Source organism: Mesoplodon bidens (assembly GCF_964165515.1).
Source record: "Mesoplodon bidens genome assembly, chromosome: 4".
NCBI lineage: Eukaryota > Metazoa > Chordata > Mammalia > Artiodactyla > Ziphiidae > Mesoplodon > Mesoplodon bidens.
This window is the reverse complement of record NC_138160.1, coordinates 164470860-164497222: the sequence shown is the minus strand read 5'-3', so window position 1 is coordinate 164497222 and position 26363 is coordinate 164470860.

Sequence of the window (26363 nt, the reverse complement as noted above, 5' to 3'; positions counted from 1 at the left end):
AGGGAGAAAAGGCTACATGGTCTTAGGAACTTCCTTGATAATGAAAGCAGGTCTCCAAATCTCAGTGATCTGCCTAACGTGCTGGCCTGAAAATTCATTACGCTTTCTCAATGTTCTCGTTAGGTTTTGCCATCATTTTAGTTAGGGCAGTACTTTGGTAATTGACTATTGCAACCAAAAATGCCTTGAATTTTGGCCAAATAACAAGCCAGTCAGTGAGGCCAGGCTTGGTTTTCAGAAAACTACTATTAACTTTGAGAAGAAGTTCTTCACGATAACTCTCTGGCATCATATTTTATATTCTATTGAACCTGTTCTCAAGAAATACCCACCTACTTGGAAAAGGACTCTGCAAGGCTTCTGCCCTCTGCTGTTCATTCAGAGTGTCATTTGCAGCCCTAATAGAATCAGTGAGAGTAGCTTTCCCAGACAATAGGAGGCTTTATAAATATAAGCTGGTGTTTGCCCAGGTTTTCATTTTCCTCCTAGACCACCAATGGCTTTTTTTCTTTTCAACTTAAGCTTATGCCTGAAGTTTTAAATAACACTCTCTTTGCTCATAAGAGGCAGAATAAAGCATACAGCTTTTCTGGCCAGGGATCTACCTTAAACGTTTCCATGTGGCTCCTTTTGCTTCACTGGTAGTACATAAAATGGTTTTTACTCCATGGTGATGGTGGATTGATAGAAAACACGAGATTTAAATGGAGGTTCTTATAGTTCTAGGACAGTCATATCTGCTTTCAACCAGACTAGGATGAAATGCAAGCTGTGATTTTATCATCACTAAAACATGCTTTTTGGCTATTTTTCACTATTTTAAAAATGACGATGAAAGAGAAAGCAACTTAAAAATCATAGAAAAAACTGTGATACTTTGAAAGATTGCCTTTGATAAGGGCTAAACAGAACGAATGTTTCTTGATTTCCGATATTATTGAAATGAAACTCTAATTTAGGTAGAAACTTTGGGAAAATCAACAGACCTACATGAAGGCTGTGTTTTCAGCTACACGTCGGCAGTGGGTGAGGTGTGGTTTTAATTCCCCATCAATAGAAAGCAAGTGACATTTTCCACTTTCCTTCCCATTTAAAGAGTTCATAATAATCAGTATGTACTGAATATATGTGGCCAAGTCTCTTTAAAAAAATAAGATTAACACATTTATTCTCTAGTTTCAAATCCACTTCTATACAAGAACTGAAATTATTAGCACCATTTTGAAAGTATTACACTAAGCTCTTTTTTTTCCCTTTTCTTTTTTTGCCAGCAGAGAAACACCCTTTAATACTCAACATCTAACCTCTAAGATGAGTGCATTTTGAGATTTTCTTTTTCCCTGCATTACATGCCTGAGTTGCTTCTTAACATTGTGAGACTTACAACAGGTTTTCTTTAAATATTTCACATTCTCTCACATACAGTCATACAATATTATATATTTCACAAAATATTTTCTTGAAAATTTAAAGAACAAAGTAGAACTTATATAACCAGAACTAATATATGATGCTTGTGGTGTTTTAACATAACAATTATGAATAGATGAAAAGTAGAAAGGAACAGTTAGTAAATGCGTACCATGTACCACATTTAAAACATGTTTTCTCCTTAATATAAATTATTTTATTTAACATAAAAACAAAGTCTTATTTAAACCTAAAATCTGCGGTCTAAGAGGTTAAATATTTTGTTCAAGGGAACCAAGTTTTGGGGTCCAATCTGTTACTCCAGATACTGATCCACTGATTGAACATTTTTTGACCAGCGAAAATATGGGATTACTCTAGAGAAAACCATATGTTTTATTATAAAGAATTACATAACTTTCTAAATTATGGATTGTCTTGTTTAAATTCCTGCTGTTGTCACTTATGCTGAAGTGGGACTAATGTACTTAGCATTTTTGCTAACCATCATTGGATGCAGATTTTGGTTTCCATGTCCCTGAATATATCAATATATATCAGGGAGATATTTGTAACATTGACTAAGAAAATTATAAAATGCTATTTAAATTTTTAAGTAGCTCATTTGGAAAATTGACATGGAATACCTTTGAATGACTTTGTTTACTACTATAAAACATTTACAAAAAGAAGAAAAGTATCCTATAGCTGTTTATTGTATCTTCAGAACTATGCAAAACAGGATGAACAAATAGAACAGAATTTGAGTAAAACCAAGCATCTCAACAAGGTGTTGAGTAAATAAAGGAAAATAAGTAAATGAGTTCAATTTGACTGAGAAACTAAAACATAAATATATATTGTTAAAAGGTCAGTTTAAGGGCTTCCCTGGTGGCACAGTGGTTGAGAGTTGCCTGCCGATGCAGGGGACACAGGTTCGTGCCCCAGTCCGGGAAGATCCCACATGCCACGGAGCAGCTAGGCCCGTGAGCCATGGCCACTGAGCCTGCGCGTCCGGAGCCTGTGCTCCACAACAGGAGAGGCCAAAACAGTGAGAGGCCTGGGTACCACCAAAAAAAAAAAAAAAAAGTTCAGTTTAATATAAATTAAATACCATCATACATAATATAAATTATAAATAAGTCAAAAGATTATAGTCAAGGTCTTTAAATGGATATTTGCATGTGTGTGTGTTGTGTTCATGCATATCATACCCAGTTCCATAGAAAATGGGTTGCAAAAGTAAAGCATCTTAATAAAGAATGTAAGAATACAAGATCATAGTCATACAAAGAATAAAATATCAAGAACATAGGGAAAATAAATAAATACAGTTGAGTCTCCTTATTTGTGGTAGTCATGCTCTGTAAAGCTGTCTAAAACACTGAATTAGCAAATGCTAAACCACTGCTCCTAGGGGGAATAGAGGATTAAGTAAGTGCAGCCCTGTGGTCGCAATGTTTTTATCAATCAACAGATCAATATGTAACCTTGTTTTATGTGTGTTTCTGTTTAAAAACAAAAGAAAAAAGAAAAGAAAAAAAAGACTTCTTATTTAATATATATTGTTGATTGTTAACAGTGAACTCACAGACAACAGCACTATAACTCCCCCCTGAACAAAGCTTATCTAGCACATGTCCTTTCTCCATTAGGCACATCACAGCCTTTTTGCACTTACATCACTAGACAGCACTTCAGTACAATGCTTAGGGGTCATTTTATTTTTTTATTTTTTATTTTTTTAATAATATTCTTTTTTTTTTTAAACCCACACTTGTTTATTTATTTATTTTTGGATGTGTTGGGTCTTCATTTCTATGTGAGGGCTTTCTCTACTTGTGGCAAGCAGGGGCCACTCTTCATTGCGGTGCGTGGGCCTCTCACTATCGCGGCTTCTCTTGTTGCGGAGCACAGGCTCCAAACACGCAGGCTCAGTAGTTGTGGCTCATGGGCCTAGTTGCTCTGTGGCATGTGGGATCCTCCCAAACCAGGGCTCGAACCCGTGTCCCCTGCATTAGCAGGCAGATTCTCAACTGCTGCGCCACCAGGGAAGCCCGGGGGTCATTTTAAATAGCAAAATCACCAGCAATATGCACAAAAATGTAAAAATGTGTCACTATGGAGACAATACAAAAGGCTTATTTATAATATGATCACTGACACCACAAGGCAGTTTCCTTGTTCCATCTCAGCTGGAAACCTGCATCAGGTGATTCAAAGTTTTCACTGCTCTGTGCCAGGAGTCTTGATTTCAGAGTTACAAATATCTTTAGTTCCTCTGTAAAAAGAAGTTGAAAGTGGATACACCTATGTTCAGTAATTAATGTTTCAATATTTTATCTTATTTGGAAATTATCTAGATATTCATTGAATAGTCATCATTTAACTTATCTCAGTACAGATGGTTCCTGACTTACAGTGGTTTGACTTAAGATTTTTCAACTTTATGACGGTACAAAAGAGATTCACGTTCAATAGAAACAGTACTTCAAATTTTGATCTTTTTTCGGGCTAGTACATGTAGTACGATGCTTTCTCATGATGCTGGGCAGTGGCAGTGAACTGCAGCTCCCAGTCAGATATTCAGTCATGAGGGTCAAAACCCGATACACTTAAAACCATTCTATACCCGCGCCAGCATTCTGTTTTTTACTTTCAGTATGATATTCAGTAAATTACACGAGACATTCAACTCTTTATTGTAAAATAAGCTTTGCGTTAGATGATTTTGCCCAACTATAGGCTAATGTAAGTGTTCTGAACACATTTAAGGTAGGCTAAGCTAAACTATAATGTTTGGTAGGTTAAGGGTATTAAATGCATTTTCAACTTATATTTTCAATTTACAGTGGGCTTATTGGAAGGTAACCCCATCTTAAGACTGTAGAGCATTAAGGTTTCAAGTGACCAAAAAGATTTTGGAAAGTATATTTAAGTTGACATGCCATAAAGCATAATTATTGTTCAAAAGTTTATTTATAAACTTTTATCTATTTACATCTACTTAATTTACTTATTCTTAACAATTATGTTTAGATTACTAATGAAAATTTCATGAGGCATTAAACAGGTGACCATAGTCTTTTTTTTTAATTTATTTTATTATTTTATTTAATTTATTTATTGTTTCTGGCTGCTTTGGGTCTTTGTTGCTGCTTCGTTGCTTTTCTCTAGTTGCAGCGAGCGGGGGCCACTTTTCGCTGCAGTGCACAGGCCTCTCATTGTGGTGGCCTCTCTTGCTGTGGAGCACGGGCTCTAGGCACATGGGCTTCAGTAGTTGTGGCCCGTGGGCTCAGCAGCCGTGGCTCGAGGACACTAGAGCACAGGCTCAGCAGTTGTGGCGCACGGGCTCAGTTGCTCCGCGGCATGTGGGATCCTCCTGGGCCAGGGCTCAAACCCGTGTCCCCTGCACTGGCAGGCAGACTCTCAACCACTGAGCCACCAGGGAAGCCCCTGACCATAGTCTTAAGTTATCTTTCTTGCTGATAAATTCTGTAACCGAGATAACATGAGCTTATTTGAATGTTAGTAACCAAGATAGAATAAAAGTAGTATGTTTAATGTTGATAACACTAAAAATAAGCCTGTTTTAATTAAGGCAACAAACTTAAACTAGCTTTTATTTTCTGAAGATTATCCTAGATCATGAAACATGAAAAACAGTTTAGTTAGTTTCTATATTTCTGAGAGTATACTTGATTTATATAAACAGTTGTTTGTCTTTGAGACAATTAAATAGAACTATTTACAAATTAAATTTGGTGATATCATCTGGAGGTAGAAAAAAATATCACATATCTATAACATACATACATAGACATATATAAACTTACAGACAAACTCAGAGATCTTACAGCTTTTGTTTTAAAATTTTAGCCATGAGACAAATAAAATAATGCAAAACTCACTAGCTTATAAAAGAACAGTTGAATCCAAATTGTGTTTCTGGCACATAGAATAAGTTAAGGTTATCTGCTCAGATGGCTAAAGCTTTTACTAATATTTGTGGAAAAGACTTTTAAGAATTTTCATTTACCTAATTTCCAAATAGCTTCTTCTTTTTTTTTTTTTTTTTTCTAATAAGAATTACCTTCCTGAAGTTTGCATTTCAAGAGATGGCTCTGGGTTCCTAGAGAAGACCAGGTAGAGCATTTACATCTCAGAGAACACAGAGAAAGGATTTAAGTTTCTCAGAAAAGGGATTTTGTTTCCTAAATCCAGACTTTTACAATATCTGTAAGCCTTTCAGATGAATGGGGGAGGCTTTGGGGTAGGTACAAAGGATAAGTGGGCTTTGAATTTTTTCTATAGTCACATTTCTGTTCTTGTAAACACTATATTTGTAAGACAAATACAAATAAAACTGTTTTTAGTTTCTCAAAGAATTGGGTTGTAACCTGAATGATATCCAGAAGCTGACCCAGCCATCCAACTACATTATGCTCAACTTGCTTCTTTATATCAGGAAGTAGATCTTCAACTAAGATGGAAATCAAAAGATTCCTGTGTTCTAGATTTAGAGCTGGGTGTCTTTAGAATGTTTTAGTAAATTCTTCCACAGCAGCTTCAGAAGGCTTTTCTTTCCCTGTGGATACATAGTTTCATTTTAGCTTTGGGAAGAAGGCCTGAAAGAAAGTTCCTATAAGGCTCTGAATATCAACTTCCAACTTGACCAACTTCTGAACATAAGGCCACTTAAAAAAAATCCTTTTGAATATCTTGTCAGGTTTCAGCCAGGACAAACAATAAATATTCTTGGCAGTATTGAACAACGCTGTGAGCACAAGAGGAGTCCCCAAAGAGGATGCAAAGGATATTGCCCTCCCAAGATCCAGAGCCATATCTCAAAGATAGACATAAGAAAGAAAAACTCAGTTCCCCTGAGAGCTGGCAACACTCATTAGAACCAAGCCACAGACAGAGTGCAACCCGCATTTCTGTCTGGCCATATTTGGGGGCCCCTCAACCTCCCAGTTGCCAAATCAAGTTCTCTGGACATGAAATGAAATAAACAAGAGGCAATTGGCATCCCTGGGAGAGACAGGATCCATAATCAATGTTTTTTTTCCTGCTAATCCAAGCTTGGAAAGGAAGGGACTGAAACCACCCAACCCAGATTGGGACTAGAACCCACGGGCCAGGACTGATACCCAGCCAAAAATCAGATTGGGACTTGAATCCTCCTCTGTCTTTTAATTGAGATTACACATCTGGTCTCAGGATTTAATGAAGCTCAGGTCCTTGATGTCTTGTTGCAGATGAGAATTCAGTGAGAGACAAAGTGATAAGTAAAAAGTGGATTTATTTAGAGAGATGCACATTCCATAGACAGAATGTCTCAAAACGCAAGAGTGGCCCCAGGGCATGGGGTCGTCTCAGAAAGTGAGAGGGGCCATGGGAGAAACACACTCCACAGACAGAGAGTGTGGGCCATCTCAGAAGTCCAGAGGCCCCAAAATATGGGGTGGTTAGTTTCTACAGGCTGGGTAATTTCATAGGCTAATGAGTGGGAAGATTATTCCAACTATTCAGGGAAGGGGTGGGGATTCCTAGAAATCAGGCCACCACCCACTTTTTGGCCTTTTATGTTTGGCCTCTGAACCGTCTGCTGCCTGTGAGTAGGTCATTTAGCATGCTGATGTATTCTAATGAGTGTACAATGAGGCTCACGGTCCACTGGAAGTCAGATCTTCCGCCATCTTGGACGTAGTTGGTCCTAACCAGTTGTTGTCATATCCTCAATGGCTGTGTCATTCTTTTAAAGGTTGTGCCCTGCCTCCTTCTGCCCTGTTTCAGGACTCTTTGAAATTTTACCTTCCTCTCTTGACCAGACACCAAAGATACAGGTCTGGGACAGCTGACTTTGGAAAGAATTCTCACCCTTGGCCAGCTTCTGGCAGTTTTCCCAGGATCCCATCTAGGTCCTGGAGTGAGTGTGGTGTCCCATTAAGTTTCATTCTGGTCACCAGAAACTATAGAGGAAGGAATAATAATTTTCCCTCTACCCTTTGTAGTGAGTGCCTACCTGAGACTCCTTTTTCTCTAGGACACCTCACAAATGGATAAGCTTACATTAAGATGGTTGAAAGTTCTCCATAGTGGTCACTGTAATGCAAGATTATCTTTGGTAAGGTTAACCTACTTGTTCAGCCTTAAAACAAAATTTTATTCACCTGAAGCCTCACCCTGGACCCAGTCCAGCTTAAGTCAGATCCAGTCTGGTTCTTAAGTCAGACCCAGTCCAACTGCCTCGGTTCTGGACCCAATCTGGAAAAGAAATGCTCCAATAAAGCCTGAAAGCTCATAATGCAAACGCTGGCATAAGAATTCAGTAAAAAGGAGGAGGAAGCAGAAGGGGAGGAAGAGAGTGGTACTTGACGCCTTCTGCTGTTATGCGTTAGCTGTTTAACCTTGAGAAGCAGGTTTACTCTCTGAGTCTCACTTTCTTTATCTATAAAATGAGATGATGTCAACTCCTGGCTAACATTGTGGCAAATGTTTTGAAGTGGTTGCAGTGAAAGTCTAGCACAGTAGGTGGTATGTAATAGGCCCTCAGTAAGCAGCCCTTGTGATTCTGCTGTGCGCTTATCAAACCCCCAGCCATTATTCACGGCTCATTCTGTGCCATCCATTCTCTGGTGCTTTCCCTTATGCGTGCTGCCCACGATGATAACTACAATGATAACTCTTACCTCTGAATTTCATAGCACTTCTTTCATTCTTTTAAAGCACCAACTTATACTTGCAATGTAATTGAACCTTTTAGAAAGCAAAAAAGGCTTACAAACTTTTACCACATTTAACATACTATACTCTCTTAAAAGACACACATATAAAACATTTCACGAATTAGTTTTTTCAACTAAGAATTACATGAAATAAGAAAGGTCGTCTCAGCAGAACCCAAGAAGGTGAATTCCCATCGAGGTAATAGTGGAAAAAACATAATTTAATTGTCACCTCTCAAAGTTTCAGTTTTTTCTGCAAAGTGGCATCAAAGTGGCTTGCCCAGGGTTGCAAAGTCAATGATGAAGCTGGAAAAAAGGTCTGTCTGACTTAGAGCTGAGGTTTGATCAGTGACTGCTCTTAAACTTGGCAGGCTTGATCATGTTACTAAACTTCCAAGGGCTCCAGGTTCCCATGTGTATAAGTGCTTCCCTCATGGGCTGTTAGGAAGAGTCAGTTAGTTATTCTGTGTAAAAATGTAAAAATCCATAAAACAGTGCTGGGCTTATAGTAAGCACTTTTTTGTGTTGTTGTTGTTGTTATTTTAATTATTATGACTATTATCATTAGCAGTAGCAACAACAGTCATCATATTATTATAGCATTATTACCCAAAAAGCAAAATGAGTATCACTGGTGGTACAGGGCACTGAAGTGATTAATAGAACAGTGAAACAGGGAAACAGAACAATGAGGAAGTTATTCCCATTTCAGATTTCTCTCATAAGTCCATTAATTCAAGAAGAGCATCTCAGTTTATATCTACTAAGGTTTTAACAACTCCTTTAAACTTGTTCTCTTCTCTCTTTTAGGAAAAAAAAGATAGCAGGCTCAGACTCAGAGCTTTCATTAGCTAACTGTATGTAGTTTGAAATGAGGAACGTTTTAAAAATTAAATTTATTTTTACAGCTACCTTCTAGCCATAGCAAACAATACTGTTTCTTATGCTTAAGTCTTTTATCATTAACTTTTAAAATAGTCTGTTTAAAAAACAAAAATTTATCCAGATATGTAAAAATAGTAAGAAATAATGCCGATGGTGTGAGAGGGTGGCCATTGGGAAGGTAATGATGGAACTATGGTTGGGAAATATTGCGGTATAAGAAGCTGGCAAAAAGTAAACGGAGTGAGCAAACTCCACAGAGGAGCCACTGTAAGCAGAGCGGAGGGCTTACATAGAGAATTCGTGGACTATAAGGTCGGTGAAGGTCTCCTTTTGCTCATTCCACCATGAAGTGATGAAAATGTGGGTCGGGGAGGCAGCACCGGTCTGTAGACAATTACTGGGGAATCTCTTCTCTAAACCACAACATTCGGGTGAGGACTCTCAGTGACCCCTTCTTTTTGTGATTTAAATTCAGGAAACCTTTTTGGAATAGCCAACTTGATTCAGGCTTTTCTCCTTAGGAAACAAAGTTCCTAGAGGGCAGCCACTGTGTCTGGCTTCCTTATTACTAAATCCCCAAAGCCTAACCAGCTGCTTGGGGCATTATAGGTGCTCAATAAATAGTGTCTGAATGAGTGAGTGAATTCTTTCTGCTGAGGGTCCTTCCCTGAATTCATTTCATATTTGTGTGACTACATCTAAGAACTTTGATGGGATTGGCATAGAGAGAATAAGTGAATTAATTGAAAATGTAGGAGATATATGAGCTTCGGTGAGGTCACCAGTGTCACTATAGTAGTGTTTCGGAGACCCACCACTGTCAGATGAATCATTGGTACCACAGATTGAGATATTAAATTGATCCAGGAGCCCCAAAGTACACACAGATGTCCCTCCTGGGATGAGAATATGACTACAGGGGCTTCAGGAAAGAAACGTCACCGATCACTGAGTTTCCTTAAAGGACCCATTCAGTGTTTTTTATTTTGGCCATTCCATACGGCATGTGGGATCTTAGTTCCCTGACCAGGGATTGGACCTGTGCCCCCTGCATTGTACCACCAGGGAAGTCCCAGGACCCATTCAGTTTTAACTGTTAGGAGTCATCATGGATTGCCAGCAGTGGGGTGGAAAAGCCCGTTGGTAGGGCAATGGAGAGCAAAGAGATGGGGCTCCCACAAAACGGCATGACTGTTTTAACAGGACATGAAGCAGGATGATTCATGAGACAAATAATTCTCAACTACAGTCTGTGTGTGTGTGTGTGTGTGTAAGCTGAGGTTGTCAAGGGAAATGCTTTCAGAAAAGTTGCCTAGTCTACCGCTCTAAAGCTTCCTCCTTACGTCAATCGAATATTGAGGATCGTTGATTTAGATGAGGACGTGTGAAATTAGCCATTACAGGATGATTCTGCTTTTGGTGTGCTATCTCATTCAGGTATAAGGGATGGTAGTGATTTTTTGGTGAGGGTACTGAGAGGAAGGTTATAGGGATTTTGTAGTAAGAGACACCAGATCACGCTTTCCCAAGTTCATTGCAAAGCAGTGAGTTCTAACTATTTTGTCAAACAAAACCCCTCTGCCTGTAGTGACTAATATTTTGAAGATGTATCTATAGGATATGCAGGATTTTGCCTCTAATTACCCATAAGCTCTGTGTTGTGGGATTGCTTTGGAGAGCCATATTAGTTCTTTATGTATACAAAACAGATTGAGAATTTCCCCAAAATGTAGATAGAGTTTAGACCAAATGTTGAAATTCAGTAACAACAACAACAATAATAATAAATTCTGGAACTTAATAGTAGCTAACATATGGAGACCATATAGCATCATGGGTTGGCTCTGCTAAGGACTAACCATACATACATTATCTCATTTGATTCCCACAGTGCTCCATGGGACACTCCAGACTCATAACTTCTGTACTCACTAAAGCTTCAGTTCATCACCCAGCCTTACCTGCATATTGTTTTTCAGCTTCTCTCTCCTAAGTTGGACAAGCATTGAAATAGCCCTTTTTTTCACAGTATAATTCATCATTGTTTAATATAAAACAAAAAGACCCAAATTTGTTTACTCTATCGTATCAGTATCAGAACCCAAGCTGATGTTATATATTATGAATGGCAGCTTTCTGAGTGAGTAATACTCACTCAGTCAATGTCTTGATCAGACAGTCTAGGGAAAAAAATGATGTATTATACATACATTTTGGTTGTATGAGGCTCTTAGTCACAACTTCTTTAACATGAGGGCCACGGTGAATTATTCACCTGATTCAAATATGATAGAATTATTTATTTTCAAATTTATCCATTCCAGATCATGAACTCCAAATTGCTCTTTTGTATCCTTGAAGGCCACCTTAAGTGATAAAGAAATTCCCCTGACCTTGGAGTGACTCCAAGACACAATTCAAAGGCAAGACACAGCAGCATTCAAGAAAAGCTCAACATAAATTTGAATGTGCTCTAAAGAGAGGGCAGTTGTCACCATGGTGATTTTATTCTTTCCTGGACTGAGCTCAAAATGAAAGGGGAGGAGTTTTCAAAGCAAAGATGCTGAAATAGGTGAATCAAAGATCTGGATATAATTTTTAACTATCATTAGAAATATGGTACTTAGTTTGAAGTTTGGAGCTTACATTTGGGATCATATGCTCAAGATAGTGATTGTTAGGTAGCCTGAGAGATCACCCTTCTATTGTTAAAATATTTATAGATAATTTCAGAGTTATCTTATTATCAATATTCTGCTAAAAGGTATTATACTCACACTAATTTTTCCTCAGCTAATAATATTGAATGTTTACTATTCCTGTGCAACACACAAAATGCTTTGCTTGCATTATTTCATTTAATACTTAACAAATCTATAAGAGAGATAGTATAATCATTCCCATTTTAAAGATGCAAAAACTAAGGCAAAGGAGACAAACACTTTAAAGTTCTTTTTAATTTTGGTTTGGATCTGGTTTTAATTTTTTTCAATGGTGTATTCTGATAAAAAAATCAGGTTTAAAGCCCCATCCTCATGGAGCTTGCCTGCTAGTGGTTTGTGTAAGTCACACAGTAAGTTGCAGATGTCAGAGTCAAACCCAGGTTCAAATTCAAAAACCCTATTATAAATAGCTAGAGTCAGAGTATCAAGGCATATGTAAATATTATAGGATGTTGAAAGCCTTGTTTAAGGTCAGCCATACCTACAAGTCAAATTTTGGAACAATACAGGAAGGAAGACTGTTGATGTGAGTCTGGAGTGCTCACAGCTACTTTTGTGCCCCACTATCACAATTTCACGAATAAACTACCAAGGATGTAACTTTTTTTCCTATCCTCTATTACCCAGAAGTCTCCCTGGACTTCTAACAATTCCTGTCAACCACAATTGAGAATGATTCTCTTCCAGTTGGGAAGGGCCTTCTCTTAAACTGAGCACATGAAGCAGAAATTTATCAAAACCAACCCTGGCTGCCATTGTGGTGACAGATGTCCCAGCTATATCTACCTCAAACAATCCTGGAGTGACTCTTTGGAATTCTAACACATGCCAACAGTCATTTCCAAACACCACAGTTTTTTCTCATGCTCTCCCTCTTGCTTTTCATGTGAACTTCATCTGGTAGATCTTTCCCCTGTACTTGTGCTTTCTGACTTTTAAAACTGGGGGGAGCCATTCTTTCCTCTTGGAGAGATCACTGGGACTCTGACAAGATGAATATCGTGGTGAATGTTTATCAGCATTTGGGGTTATTGACCCCTCTCATGGTCCAGGGCTCCTGTGTTGTTCACCTCCTAACCCCAAAGCAAAAGAACCTTCCTTTGTCTCTTTTTCAAATACTTTGGAGAATTCCTAGCCAGTATCTTCATTTCCCTGGAGGAAATGCATGGGAGCCAGCTGCTAAGTGCTGGTGTTTGCATGCACCTGTTTGTTTATTTTTTAAAATGTAATTGGGAATATGCCTAGAAGCCTGAGTCTGTTTCTCTAGTGCACTCGAAGCAGATTTAGGCTCACAGAAGACAATCACAGCCTTGTATTGTGCATCTTGCACAACAATACAACTATTGCATGCACAGGTCTCTAGTTGGCATTTTGCAAAGATGTGATGATTAGGAATGCCTGGAACACAAACTTTTAATGGGTTACCGAGACACGAAAAATTAACCAGGAACATTTGTGAAAAACGCCACGTAGTAATCATAACTCCTGATCACTGATTATAAAGTTCTTTATCAATGGCTTTTAATGCTGGCTGCATTTTAATATCATTTAGGAAACTTTAAAACACACACAAACACACACACACACAGACCCTGGACTCCACCTTTAGTGATAGTGATTTAATTGGTCTGTGGTGGGGCCCACGTATCCATATTTTGCAAAAGCTATATAAGTAATGTTATGTATTTGGTCCTGGGAACCATAATGCCTACCTTTCTCACATTATCTTTGGGCATCTGCCCCCATGCTCATATACTGCAGTCCATTGTTCTGCTTTCTGTTTGAGCATATAGAGCTCATTCCTTCTGTAGGGTCTTTGGTCTCTCTTTTCCCTTCTACAGAAATGCTCTTTACCTAGATCTTTGCATGCCATTTCTCTTGTGCCATTTAGCTCTTAGCTCACAGACCCTCTTAGTGGAATCTATATAAGCAGCACCTTCTGGGGTTGTGCAGTGCATTTTAAGGGAGGCCATAAACTAGGATGCTGCCTTTCCTGATGATCAGCAGTCTTTCCAGTTCTTCTCAAATCAACTAGTTTAATTTTTCCCTTTTCCAGGTTACTAACTGAGACCAATTTGTTTATTGGGTTTATGTTTTTATTTTTATCTCCTATCACTAAAAGTTAGGAATCAAAAGAGCATAGGAACTTTCTCTGACTTGTTCAGCGTTGTATTTCTGGTACCCAGAATAATACCTTGTGTAAAGTTGGTACCCGATAAACATTTGTTAAGTGAATGTTCTGTGTGTGATATACAAAGCTGAAAATCTCTGCTATAAGGCAGTAATATTGATATAAGGTAGTTGAAATTTATCAGGAAATTTTAATAGCCAAAGTAAGGTTCCGAGTAGATTTCAAATAAAGAGAGGGTGGTCTCTGACAAGATTTGGGAGGATGATCTTTGTAAGGGGAACAGTATCCCTTAAGAGCTAGAGCAAGTCATGCTCAGAGTAGCACAAGTTAGTTATCTTGGCTGGGATAAACAAGCTATGATTAAAATTACGCCAATCTCATGATATAATGAAATCATCCAAAGCGAAAACAGTATTTGGAAATAGATCACAAGTGGTATCTAATGCAAATGTCTCTAAATAATATGATCATGGCTGTCATGGAGAAAATACAGTGTCCCCAATTATTATAAAAGCTTGATTTTCAATTAATATTCTCAAAAAGCTAATCAGATAACAACAACACTGACTACCATTTATGGAGTGCCTCCTTAGTGCTGGTTATTAGACCAAATACTTATTTATTATATCATTTTAACTCTTATAGCAAACTTAGGAGGTGATTATTATCCATAGTTTACCATCGACAAAACAGAGACTTAGGTCAAGCAATTGACTGAAGTCCTACCCCAAGTAAACGATTGAAGTGTGATTTGAACCCAGAGTTGTGGACCTCAAAGCTGCTGCATTCACCCAAAATACTGCACTGCTTGATTTGGACCCAGTTTCATCAGATGTCATCCTGATGATTGTCTGTCTTTCCTACTAATTACATCTCACCAAATCAGAATTTTAATAAAAAGGACAGAAAGTCTTCGAATTATAATTTCTTAGGAACTTTTATTTATTTATTTATTTATTTATCTATTTATTTTTGGCTGCGTTGGGTCTTCGTTGCTGCATGCAGGCTTTTTTTTTTTTTTTAGTTGTGGCAAGAGGGGCTACTTCTCACTGAGGCATGTGGGCCTCTCTGTGGTGGCCTCTCCTGACACAAAGCATGGGCTCCAGGAGCACGGGCTTCAGCAGTTGCGGTGCGCGGGCTTCAGTAGTTGCAGCTCGGGGGCTCCACGGTGCACACTCAGCAGCTATGGTGCACGGGCTCAGCCGCTCCATGGCATGTGGGATCTTCCTGGACCAGGGCTCGAACCTGTGTCTCCCGCCTTGGCAGACGGACCCCCAACCACTGTGCCACCAGGGAAGCCCTCTTAGGAAGTTTTAAAGTCCATGATTTGAAGCTTGAAATATGCCTTCTTAAAAGAATGTTATGAATACTGCTCCAATCCCCAGGCCACAGAAGCCAAACATAATTCTGAAACTTTTCTTAGACAAGAAAAACAAAGTAATTTTATTTTACCTGTTGTTTACATACTAATATTTAATTATGGCAATAGCATATAACATTTAAAAATAGACAGAATTATTTGCCAGTGTTTTAATATGCTGTACGAATATTTGAGCAAAAGAGACCCCCGAAATGCCCATTCAATTTTTGGTTTATACTTAAATTGAATGCTGGTAGCTAGTGATGGTTTAATTAGAATAGGTGAAAAGATATATGGGTGATTTTGTATAGATGTCAAAGGAGATTAGGGGCTCTTTTGAAGAATTTAGGTGAATTGCAGTTGTTTTCACTACATGTGATTTCATTTCAAACTGGATTATTTTTTTTTCTTTTCTCGTGACGGTATCATTCCTGTTAAAGCATGTTGACATAAGGAGAGGATGAGGGGAGGGTTTGGACAGGATCTGCAAGTCCAAGATAGATGAAAATGCAAGTGCATTACATGTATTAACGAGCATCAGGAATTAAAGACAGAGGAGGGGGGATGAGCGTAGGGAGAAATTTGAAAGAAGAAATATTGCTTGGGTTGGGCCCAGTCACTAAACTGCTCTTAGCTTGAATCTCTGTACTTGTTGTCCAGAGTCTAGAGTACAGGGCTGCCAGTAAGATTGGAGCTGGGTGACAAGAGGGCATGAGCTCTCAGAACTCAGCAGGCAAGGCTTGTCTGCAAGGTCTTAGGTGTTTCTAACTCAAGGGAGGGGCTGCTTTCTCTTTAGTTATAGAGGATTGACAGACTATATAGAAAGGTAATTCCTGTTGAATTCAAGTACCAGTACAAAGAAAGTACGAGTTTCTGATAATCAGCCTCAATTGATATTGAGTGCACAGGTGGGCCTATTTTTCTTTTCTTTTTTTTAATGATTTATTACTGTCAGAGAAGAATGGTAATAAACTATTACAGTATATTTCCTTCAAAAAGTGGAGCTACTGCTGGTTTGTTTTTAAAACAGTTAATTCAAAACTAACAGAATTCTCCTTTTAAAAAAAAAGATGGTAGTTGCTTATTTACTTCGTTTCAAAGGTTTTTTTTTTTAATTCAGTCTCCCTAGCAACAGAGACATCTGTCTCTATTCTCTTAGTCATTAAAGCCAAAGAAAGTAGCTGCTTCAAAAATAATAAAGGCAATTTCTATGAATTGGGTAACTGTTAATTGTTGCCAAGAAATCTTAGTGAGATAATGAGGCATACAGCAATTGACAAAGATCTTTTCATTGATGCATGAGCTTCTAGCTAGCCCATGGTGGTTAGCTAATATATACAGTACCATCGATGAGGTATTGTGTGATTTGCTATGTAACACAAATAGAGAAGTGATCTTTACTCTTTCTAATTTCTTTCAGAAGTATGCCTTGCTGTGATTTTTCTGATTGCTTAGTAACTAATCATACCTTGGGATTCCAGAGAATATATTTGCCCATTACATTTCATGAAAGTAGAAAGGTTTGAAGTATTCACAATGGAGATCAATGCAACAAACAGTGTAGTAGCTGTTGGCGGTGTTAAAACACAATATACTTATTTGAGTTGTAGATTCTGCAAAACCATTTTAGTGAAAATACTTAAAATTGCACTCGATTCTAAAACGTATATTGGCATTTGTGCTAAAACTATTTGCAGGCCGCTTGTAATGAGACCCCAATCACCCTCTACAATAGCTTCACTAATAAACACAAAACAGTTTTTCAACGCTTTCTGCTTTCCCAGCAGCCAAGGAAACAAATTATATTAAGTCAGTATTTTTTATTATTGGCCCTATGTTTGGCACATGCCTGGCTGTATGTGAAACTACTGTTAAATGGGTAATAACAGAAGGAGAAACATATAAGCATATAAAGCATATAAAAACAGGTTTTTGTGATTTTTTTTAAATCAGGAAATATGCTTCCGATAACCAGATGTGGAATAGCTCATCTCATTATTGGCTCCATAAGCCTATTTTAGTTTCTTAAAGGGGGCGGGGGTGATTACAAATGGGAAGTGTAAAAAATGCTGAGTCTAGTTTCAAAATTAGGATGTTTATAAAATTTACACATGCATGGGTAACTATCAAGGCAAATACAATAAATATTAAATGTGTATCAATTTTAGCAGAAATTTGAATAAGGATTTTGCTTTTATGATGGCATGTTGTAATGTAGTACGGGTAAGAAACAGAGGAACTAAAACATGTTTTGAACCTCACAGTGACATTTGTTTCATGTCAGACTCTAGATATATGTAGTTTGGTACAATATACAGGTAATAAAGGCATTGCTGGTTAGAAATTGGATGAGATCTTGGAATAAAAATGTAAGCACAGTTAGGCAAAAATCTTTTTGGTGTAGAGACATTTCTGTAATTTATGAAGTATTTTCTTTAAAAAAATCCTCTCCATACAGATATTTCTAGTAAATGCTTATGAATATAAATGAATAAAAGACATTATCTTTTGTAAATTACAGTTTTTGTCTGCATAATTTCACACTGTTAAGGTGACAAACTGTTAATTTCCTTTCAAGATGCCTCTAATAGAATAAAAGTAGAAAGAATTTTTTTAACAACCGAGTAGAAATAGACTTGAATAGCTGTTGGTGACTTTTTATCAAAAGTTTAAAAAATTCAGTGTCAAGAAAATCTTGGCACTTGATGTAGCATTTGTAACATACTCTGGAGGATCTCAAAGTTACAGCGCTGGCTTTGTTGATCAGGTTTTACCATATTGTCTCTCAGCATGTCACTTAACAGCTGGTGCAGACCTTGAAATGAATATTGTCTCAAACAAGGGCCATGTATAGGATGTGTCTTTTTCTCTAAATAAAGGATTGGGAAACTGTGGCCTATGGATGAAATTAGTCCCACTGCCTGTTTTGATATGGTCTGTGAACGAAGAATTATTTTTACATTTCTAAATAATTGGAAAAAAATCAAAGAAAGAAAAATATTTTTTAACCTGAAAATTATATAAATTAAAATGTCAGTGTTTAGAAATAAGATTTTATTGGAACATAGCACACCCGTTGATTTACAGATGGTATGTGGCTGCTTAATGCTACAATGTCAGGGTTGAGGAGTTATGACAGAGATGGTCTGGCCCAGAAAGCCTAAAATACTATCTGACCCTTTCCGGAAAAAGTTTTCTGACACCTGCTTTAGATTTACGTTATAGTATCAGAGAGAATTTTTTTAAATGTGACACATACAGTATTTCCTAATAGCTAATAAATGCAGCTAACATGTAAAGGGAACTTTATTGTGTCAGGGATTGTGCTAAATATTTTGCGTGGCTCATCCCCTTGAATTTTTGTAATAGGTCTATGAGGTGGATACTGAAATTTTTCCCATTTTATAGATGAGAAAACAAACTAAAGGAAAAGATTTGCCCAAAGCCACAAAAATGAGAGTAGTGGAGCTTGGATTTAGAGCTAGGTTTGTCTGAGGGCAAAAATCCAACTGCACTATAGTCATTTCTATGAGTACGAGTGCTTCCAGATCAAAGAGAAAAAGACAAACATTTCACTAGAAAAACAAAGGAAATGAGTAGACATTTCCTCAATGAAGAAATACTAATGCCTTTTTCCCACACAGCTATTAATTTGAGGATGAAGATGAGAAGAATTACTGAAGCCCTTTCTGGTTTTCTGACTTGGAGTCTGAGATTTGGATTTCTTTTCCCCTCAAACCCTGGTTAATAATTCATCAGGGGTCTCCAGAGTTTCTGAAACATGACCTTGAGATCCCCACCCTGGTGTTTCCTGGCTAGAGCTTAATCATGCTAGCTAGAAAATATGGGAGAAGTAAATTCCTCTAGTGGATTCTCTATGAAAGAGAATTCACTGAAAAAGAAAAATAAAATTGTTAACGACAGGGAGAAAGAGTGCTCCAAGAAGGTCTGGCACACAATTCTGTGGTGTTAGGAAAGCCATTTTAACCCAGATTCACTTTAATAACCTAGGATTCCATGGACACAGGTGCTCATGGGGAGGTTCGAAAGGTCTTACACCACTTCTCTGCTTATTTCTTTTTTTCTGGTCCTGTGTTTTTGTGCCAGATTGTCTTTGTATGAGCTAGGATTCCAATTTGTAAACAACCTAAAAAGAGAAGGAATGTACTGGAAGAATGTCAGGTAGCTTTGAGAATCAGCAGGAAGCCAGGAAGGCAAGATTGAGAAAGGAGACAAGAACAGAAGATTTGGCAACAAGAGCCATTGGGTAGACCCGACCAAAGGGTTGGGCTGAATGGGACAACGTCATTAGTATTGATGCTGCTGAATGATGCTACCTGGATCGACTTTTTTTTTTTTTTTTGCGGTACGCGGGCCTCTCACTGTTGTGGCCTCTCCCGTTGAGGAGCACGGGCTCCGGACGCACAGGCTCAGCGGCCATGGCTCACGGGCCCAGCCACTCCGCGGCATGTGGGATCTTCCTGGACCGGGGCACGAACCCGTGTCCCCTGCATCAGCAGGCGGACTCTCAACCACTGCGCCACCAGGGAAGCCCCTGGATCGACTTTTGACCTGTCCCTTAACCTTTGTGTCTTTTGTAAAAATTCACAGTTATAAATAGGAGTAGCCAATTGCCCAAGTCTTAGACTATGTCCATTAGCTCACTAGCCAGGTGTAGGAACACCATGTGGACTTCTTCAGCTTCCAGAGTGAGAGGGAGAAGGTTTGAATACTGTGTAGACCAAATATAAGAGAATTTATCACTATATTTGGTGAAGGACTGGAATGAAAAGATGATTTTCATAGTTCTTGACTTTTGATGACTCAAAGTCATCAAAGTGCTGTGGTATCTTTGGGCAGTGGTTCTTGGAAAGCACAGCCGAGGGATTGCTCACTTGATCCAGTGGATGATGAGAGGTGCCCTGTGACATCTTTCCAAGAGTAGGGAATGGTGACACCTGAGCTGAGCTTCAGAGGGTAAATAAGAATGTGCACATGGCCGGGAGGAGACAGTGCACTGCGGCTGGCTAATGGCACATCCCCAGTAATTACAAAAATTAAAATGCTGCTAATTTGATGGCATATTTAAAGTTTTAAGAATCATCTGAAATGGAGACTTCCTGTTTTATGTATTACAGCTTTATTGAGGTATAATCGACATACAATAAACTGCACCTATTTCAGGTGTACAACTTAATGGGTTTTGACATAGGTATACTTCCATGAAACCATCAGCATAATCAATTCCATCACCGCACAGGTTCCCTGTGGCCCTTTGTAATCCATCCCTACCTCCACCCCCATTCCCGGGAAACCACTGTTCTGCTTTCTGTCACTGTATAGGTTTGAATTTTCTAGAATTTAGTATGAATGGAATCATTCAATATATACTATTCTGGAGGATGTGGCATCTGGTTTCTTTCACTCAGTGGGAGGACATTCACCCATGATGTTGTGTGAATCAATAGCTTGCTTATACTTTTTCATTGCTCTTTATAATTCCAACCAAAGAAAACAAACAGGAGGCTCCGTCACTTGTCACTAAGTTTTTAGATATGTTTATATAGTCCACTGAGAGTGAATCACAAAAGTTCTCCAGAGCTGATCATTTTGAAATGGTTTCACTAAAGATTGTACTACTTGGATGGGTCACCTGGAGCAGATCTGGGTGAATTCACCACAGGTTGGTTTTCTTATCGCTTTAAGTCAGGAAGCCAAATCTAATCAACAGGCTGGGACAGGCCTTGTAAACCTCAAATTCTGTGATTTAAAATTAGATAAGTTTGTATCTTTCTTAGATGGCAAATCAGATTTCCTTGCAAAATGAAATATTCTTGGAATTTACTGGTGAAGTTATGTTACATCTAAATTTAAACCTATGTGTAGATTCAACAAACATTTCATGGGCTTCTAATAATGTGCCAGGTACTGAACTTGGTCACAGAGATGTAGAGATGATAAAGGCATGGTGCCCTGGAAGGACTTCTGACGTAATAGGGGGATAGGCTTCGAAAAGTCACAGTTTACAAACTGCTATTTATTGAGCGTCTGTTATATGCCAGGTCTGAGCTGCACCTTGTGGAAATGGCCACTTCCCTTCAATCAGAGGGCTTACTTTCTAGTGGAAGACACAGATGATAAGTAATTAAACACATAGGTAAGCTGGTTTAGTATAGATTATGAGAAATTTTATGATGGAAAAGAACAGGATAATGAGGTAGTAAATTAGGAAGACCATTTTATGGAAAGAAATCATGGACAGCTTTGCTGAGGAGCAGAGAAGTTGGGGCAAGAACATTCCAAGAGGCACAGAGAATGGCAAGCACAGAGGCTGATGTGGGTTTCCTGGTGAACGGAACGCAGTGAAGGAGGATTTGGCTGGGCAGAGTGAACCGGTGAAGAGTGCCTTGAAGTGAAGGTAGAGGGATAGGCTGAGGAAGATCCTGTAAGGTTTTATCAGCCACGATCAAGAGTTTGGGGGCTTTATTTTATTAAGTGAACCAGGGAGCCCCTAGAGGAATTTAAAGGAGAAAGCATCTGACTTTTTCCCCCCTATAGTTTAATTTTATTTTAAAAATGAGGTCAAATTAACACAATACAATTAATAAATCAAATTCATACCATAAAATGAACAGATCTTAAGTGTTCAGATTGAGTTTTGACAGTTGAACATAACTAGTGTATAACTACCACCATCCAAAACAAGATACAGGGTATTTCAATTCCAAGAAACTTCCCTTGTGGTCTTTTCTGATTTGCTTTAAAAAGATCAACATTGAAAAAATGTGCAGGGGTTTCACCTGCATGTTGTTATCTGACTTGCCTTCTTATTTACCTCTCCTGAATCATAACACTTTTCAGGAATCGCTGTTCCCTTTTGTTCTGGCCCCAATTAGTTTCTTACCACAGACTACGTGTCCTGATCATTCTCTTTCAGACTTACTCAGGTACTTTATTTTCAAGGTTGCCTCCTGGTGAGACTTTGGTCTTTCTTGTTCTCTACCTGTCCAAATTCTACAAGCCTGACAAGCTTCAGCTCAAATCTTACCCTTTCATAAAGCCTGAAGCCCATAATTAATCCATTCCAGACAGGTCTGTGTACTCTGAACGCTGACAGTGTTTCTCAGCTATTCCACATGGAGTTTTTATTCATACTGTCTAGTGGAGGGGTAAAGAGAACTATATGGTAGTAATGAGAATTAATATACTACATGATTTAGAGAAAATGATCATGATAATAATACAGAGATGAGAGGCAGGTCAGTTCTACCTCAATGAAGCCTTGTAATTTTTAAAGGGAAAGCCTTATGCAACATGTATAGACCTGGCCCCAAACACCCTGCAGTCTTGGTTTGGTAAAACTGCTGAAGCTATTTGGTTTTTTTCTTTATCTTGCAAGGAGTTGTTTTTGTCCGCGATCTACTCAGCCAGTCATGAAGGCTTACACACTCCAGAGAACACTGGATGCCTTTCTGCCAGGCTCAGACTTCACTGTCTGCTGCCTTGTCATCCATCTAAATGCTAACTAATGCCTTTTTTTGAGAAAGCCAAACGCTCAAGGCATTGGCTTGTCGATGGTGGGTGTTTGCTTGTACTAGTCCTGTGGCCTACTGAGGTAATGGATCTGCAGGATTTGCTTATTTTAAAGATGATTTGATCTGTGTGGGTTGATGTGTCAAAAATTCAGGATGTTATTTGCAAAGAATTGCAGAGAAAATAAGGGCAAATGGGACCTCAGCCAAGATTTTCTTCCTTATCCATGCTGCCATCACAAATATTTAATTGGCATCAAGGTAAATATTCAAAGGTTAATGTAACATACTGTTAATGGATCAAGAAGGTGTGTGGTTCTTCCTGCCTCCCTTTGCTCCTGGAATATAATTACCAGCACAGGGATGGTCAGATGTGGAAGCTTTGTATCATCTTTGGCATTCACCTGCTGGTAGCATACATAAGAAATGGCGATAGTTATGATCCATTTTGTGTATTTGTGCATTAGTCACAATCCGTTGTTTGCATTTCCATGGGTTTAAGATCCAACATTAGTGAATTAGATAGTACTTTCTGGCAGCAAGACGATGCCGAAGATTTATATGTTTACTCCAAAGTAGAGTTGGATTTATTTCTAATGCAAGTCCCATCTTTGACATTTCTTGGGGGCATAAAAAGACCCGTTCTAAAAGTTCTTTTTCATGGTATGTACTTTTCTTTTTCATGTTTCTCACATAACAAACTTAGAAAAATGCCTGGCATATAATAAATGCTCGATAAGTGCTTCTCTAGGTAACTACTTCTTTTTTCATGGAGAGTCTTCTTTGTGCAAATTGTTTCTAATTTTTGTTTGTGCTGTGGCTGCAGTGACAATAATATTTGAATGATGTTACTTATTGTATAAATAATAATGCCAAATTTTTCTTCTTTCCTTTTTAAAAATTATCTTAGTCATAGAATTCTATTCCAAGCAAACCAATTATGCTAAAGTATATTACTTTTATGTGGTCATCATCTGGGAAATGAATACAGAGTTACTTTAGGCTATTATTTCTGCTCCAGTGCATTATTTTTCAAACACTTAACAAGAATCACGATAAATAACATTTAAAAGTAGGAGTATTTGATCTGATGTACTCCGTGACATTTAAGTGCAAGTCACACAAATGATGTGTTAACAGAAGAGAGTGGTTATAATCATATAATCACTTATGTCTTTGCCTCTTGTTTCTAATTGGGGTTTTCCACTTATGTATTAATGATAAAAGAGAGCTGCTTTTGAATGGTCAGGAAGTCTTAGGCCTTTTTAAAATAAATATTTATAAGAAAGCATTGAAATTTCAGATTTGCGCTTGCTTGCAAGACTGGGCCATACACCCTGAGGTTACTCCAACCTGGCTCTGACTTCTCTCAGAGCTGTCTTCCCTGTTGTTTCTGCCCGTTTTCTTTCTTTTTTTTTTTTTTTTTTTTTTTTTGCGGTACGCGGGCCTCTCACTGTTGTGGCCTCTCCCGTTGCGGAGCACAGGCTCCGGACGCGCAGGCTCAGCGGCCATGGCTCACGGGCCCAGCCGCTCCGCGGCATGTGGGATCTTCCCGGACCGGGACACGAACCCGTGTCCCCTGCATTGGCAGACAGACTCTCAACCACTGTGCCACCAGGGAAGCCCTGCCTGTTTTCTTAGTAAAGAAGAGATTAGCAGCTGTTAAATGCATATTAGAACCCAACTGAGACTTTATTCAAGATGAAAACAGAAAACTTGAGAACACACTGAGAAAAAGGGAACCCCTTACGGAGGGGATGGTCAGTTTAGAAGCATTTTGTCTAAAATGGATTGTTTCTGAGACCCAGTTTCCATGTTCTGGGAGGTTATTCTATCCATAGATATGAACCAAAGTTATGTGATGATTGAAAACAACACTACGTTGATAAGCATGTTTTTTCCTATTCTGTATCAGCTAAGCAAAGTTACTAGTGCTGGTTCTCTAACCATGTCTGTGAAGCTCCTTTGCATTAGCATGACCTGGGGGCGGGGGGGTGGGGTGGGGGTGGGTGGGTGTTGCAATGCAGACTCCTAGGCCCACAACAACCTATGGAATTAGCATCCCTGCAGTCAGGGCCCAGGGCCCAGGGCCCAGGACTCTGCTACTTTAGACCTTTTCTAAAATGTCCGTGTGAGAGATTTTGCTGTCAAAAATATGTGTCTTTTGACTTTATTAATACAAAACTGTTACGAGTGTGGGATGTGGAGCCTGACCAGCTGGCAAACTTTGTACCCCCAGCTCTACCATTCACTTGCTCCAGTTACCTGACCTCTCTGTTTCTTATTTGTAAAGTGGGAGGTACAAGAGTATGACCACTTAGGGTTGTTTTGGGACTTGGGTGAGACAGTCCCTGTGAAGCACTTTGCACAGTGCTTGGCAAATATCAAACATGCTGCTAAGTGTTAATTGTAGTTGCTATTATACTAGTATAGTTGTTATTGTTTCATTAATAAAAGTAATAATGATTACATTGAAGCTTACCTGTGACAGATATGTAGAATAACCGTACCCACAGAAGTCTCATATATTTTTGAAGCATAGAAATGACTACCTCTGTAGCTCTCTTGAAAAAGGAACTTAAAAAAATAAATAGAAGTGAATGGATTTTTTGCACTGGGGCTGTTCATTTCAGCAGCTTTCAAGAGAGATGCTATAGTGACAGCCTATAGAAGGCTGCCTCAAGGGTGGGTGACCAGCTCAGAGTGAGCCCTGCTGTCTTGTTCATTGGCTGAACGACATGGCAGATTTCTCCATACTTCTTCACCCTGCAGCGCCTTTACCTTTGCCAATGGCTGCGGCCAAAACCGGCGAGCAGCCTTCCACCCCCTGACACCTGCACGCTGAAGGTCGTCCATCGGGCCATTTAAAACATGCCTGTCACCTTTCCGCCTGTAAAGGTGGCCTTGCATTTTCACTGTGTACGTTTTCAGCCAAGTTCCCACACACTGGGTTTTTGGCGATGAGAGGGCTTTAATTACGGCTATTAGACAGACAGTCTGAGCGAATGACAGCGTTTTGCCTCTGGTCGTCTAGCAGAAACTTGAAAGGGGGAAGGCACAGCTAGAGATGGCGTGTGAATGGTTCCTGCAGTTCAGATGCCAGGGGCACCTGGGGGATGCGAGACAGTGCTGCTGTGTCTCCTCTGGGTGCAGGGGAGGCCCACCATTCTCACCTGGAACACACTGGCTGTTGTCTCCGGCTACCATGAGGCAGCTGTGACTGCCCCAAAGACACCACTCTCCTCCCGCTCCGTTGTTCTCCTTGCTGGTAGATCACTTTTATTTTTCTTGAGGCCACGCTTTGGAGACTGAGAGGGTCTTTCAAAATGCTCTTGCTAAATGCGCTGAAGACTCTGCTTCTTTTGCTTTAATAGTTTAACTCTTTTCCTTGTTTTCCGTGTAAGGAAAGCATCTTTCTTTCTTACCGTCTCCTTTGCTTCTGCCACATTCTCTGAACATACGTGGTGCCTGAGAATCAACTTCTCAGGGTTTTTTTTTTTTTTTTTTTTTGGCAACAAAGTGAGTTTTCCTTTAAAATTATAAACTGCTTCCCTTGTATATCTGTTATAAAAAGCAATCCAGAGAATTAAT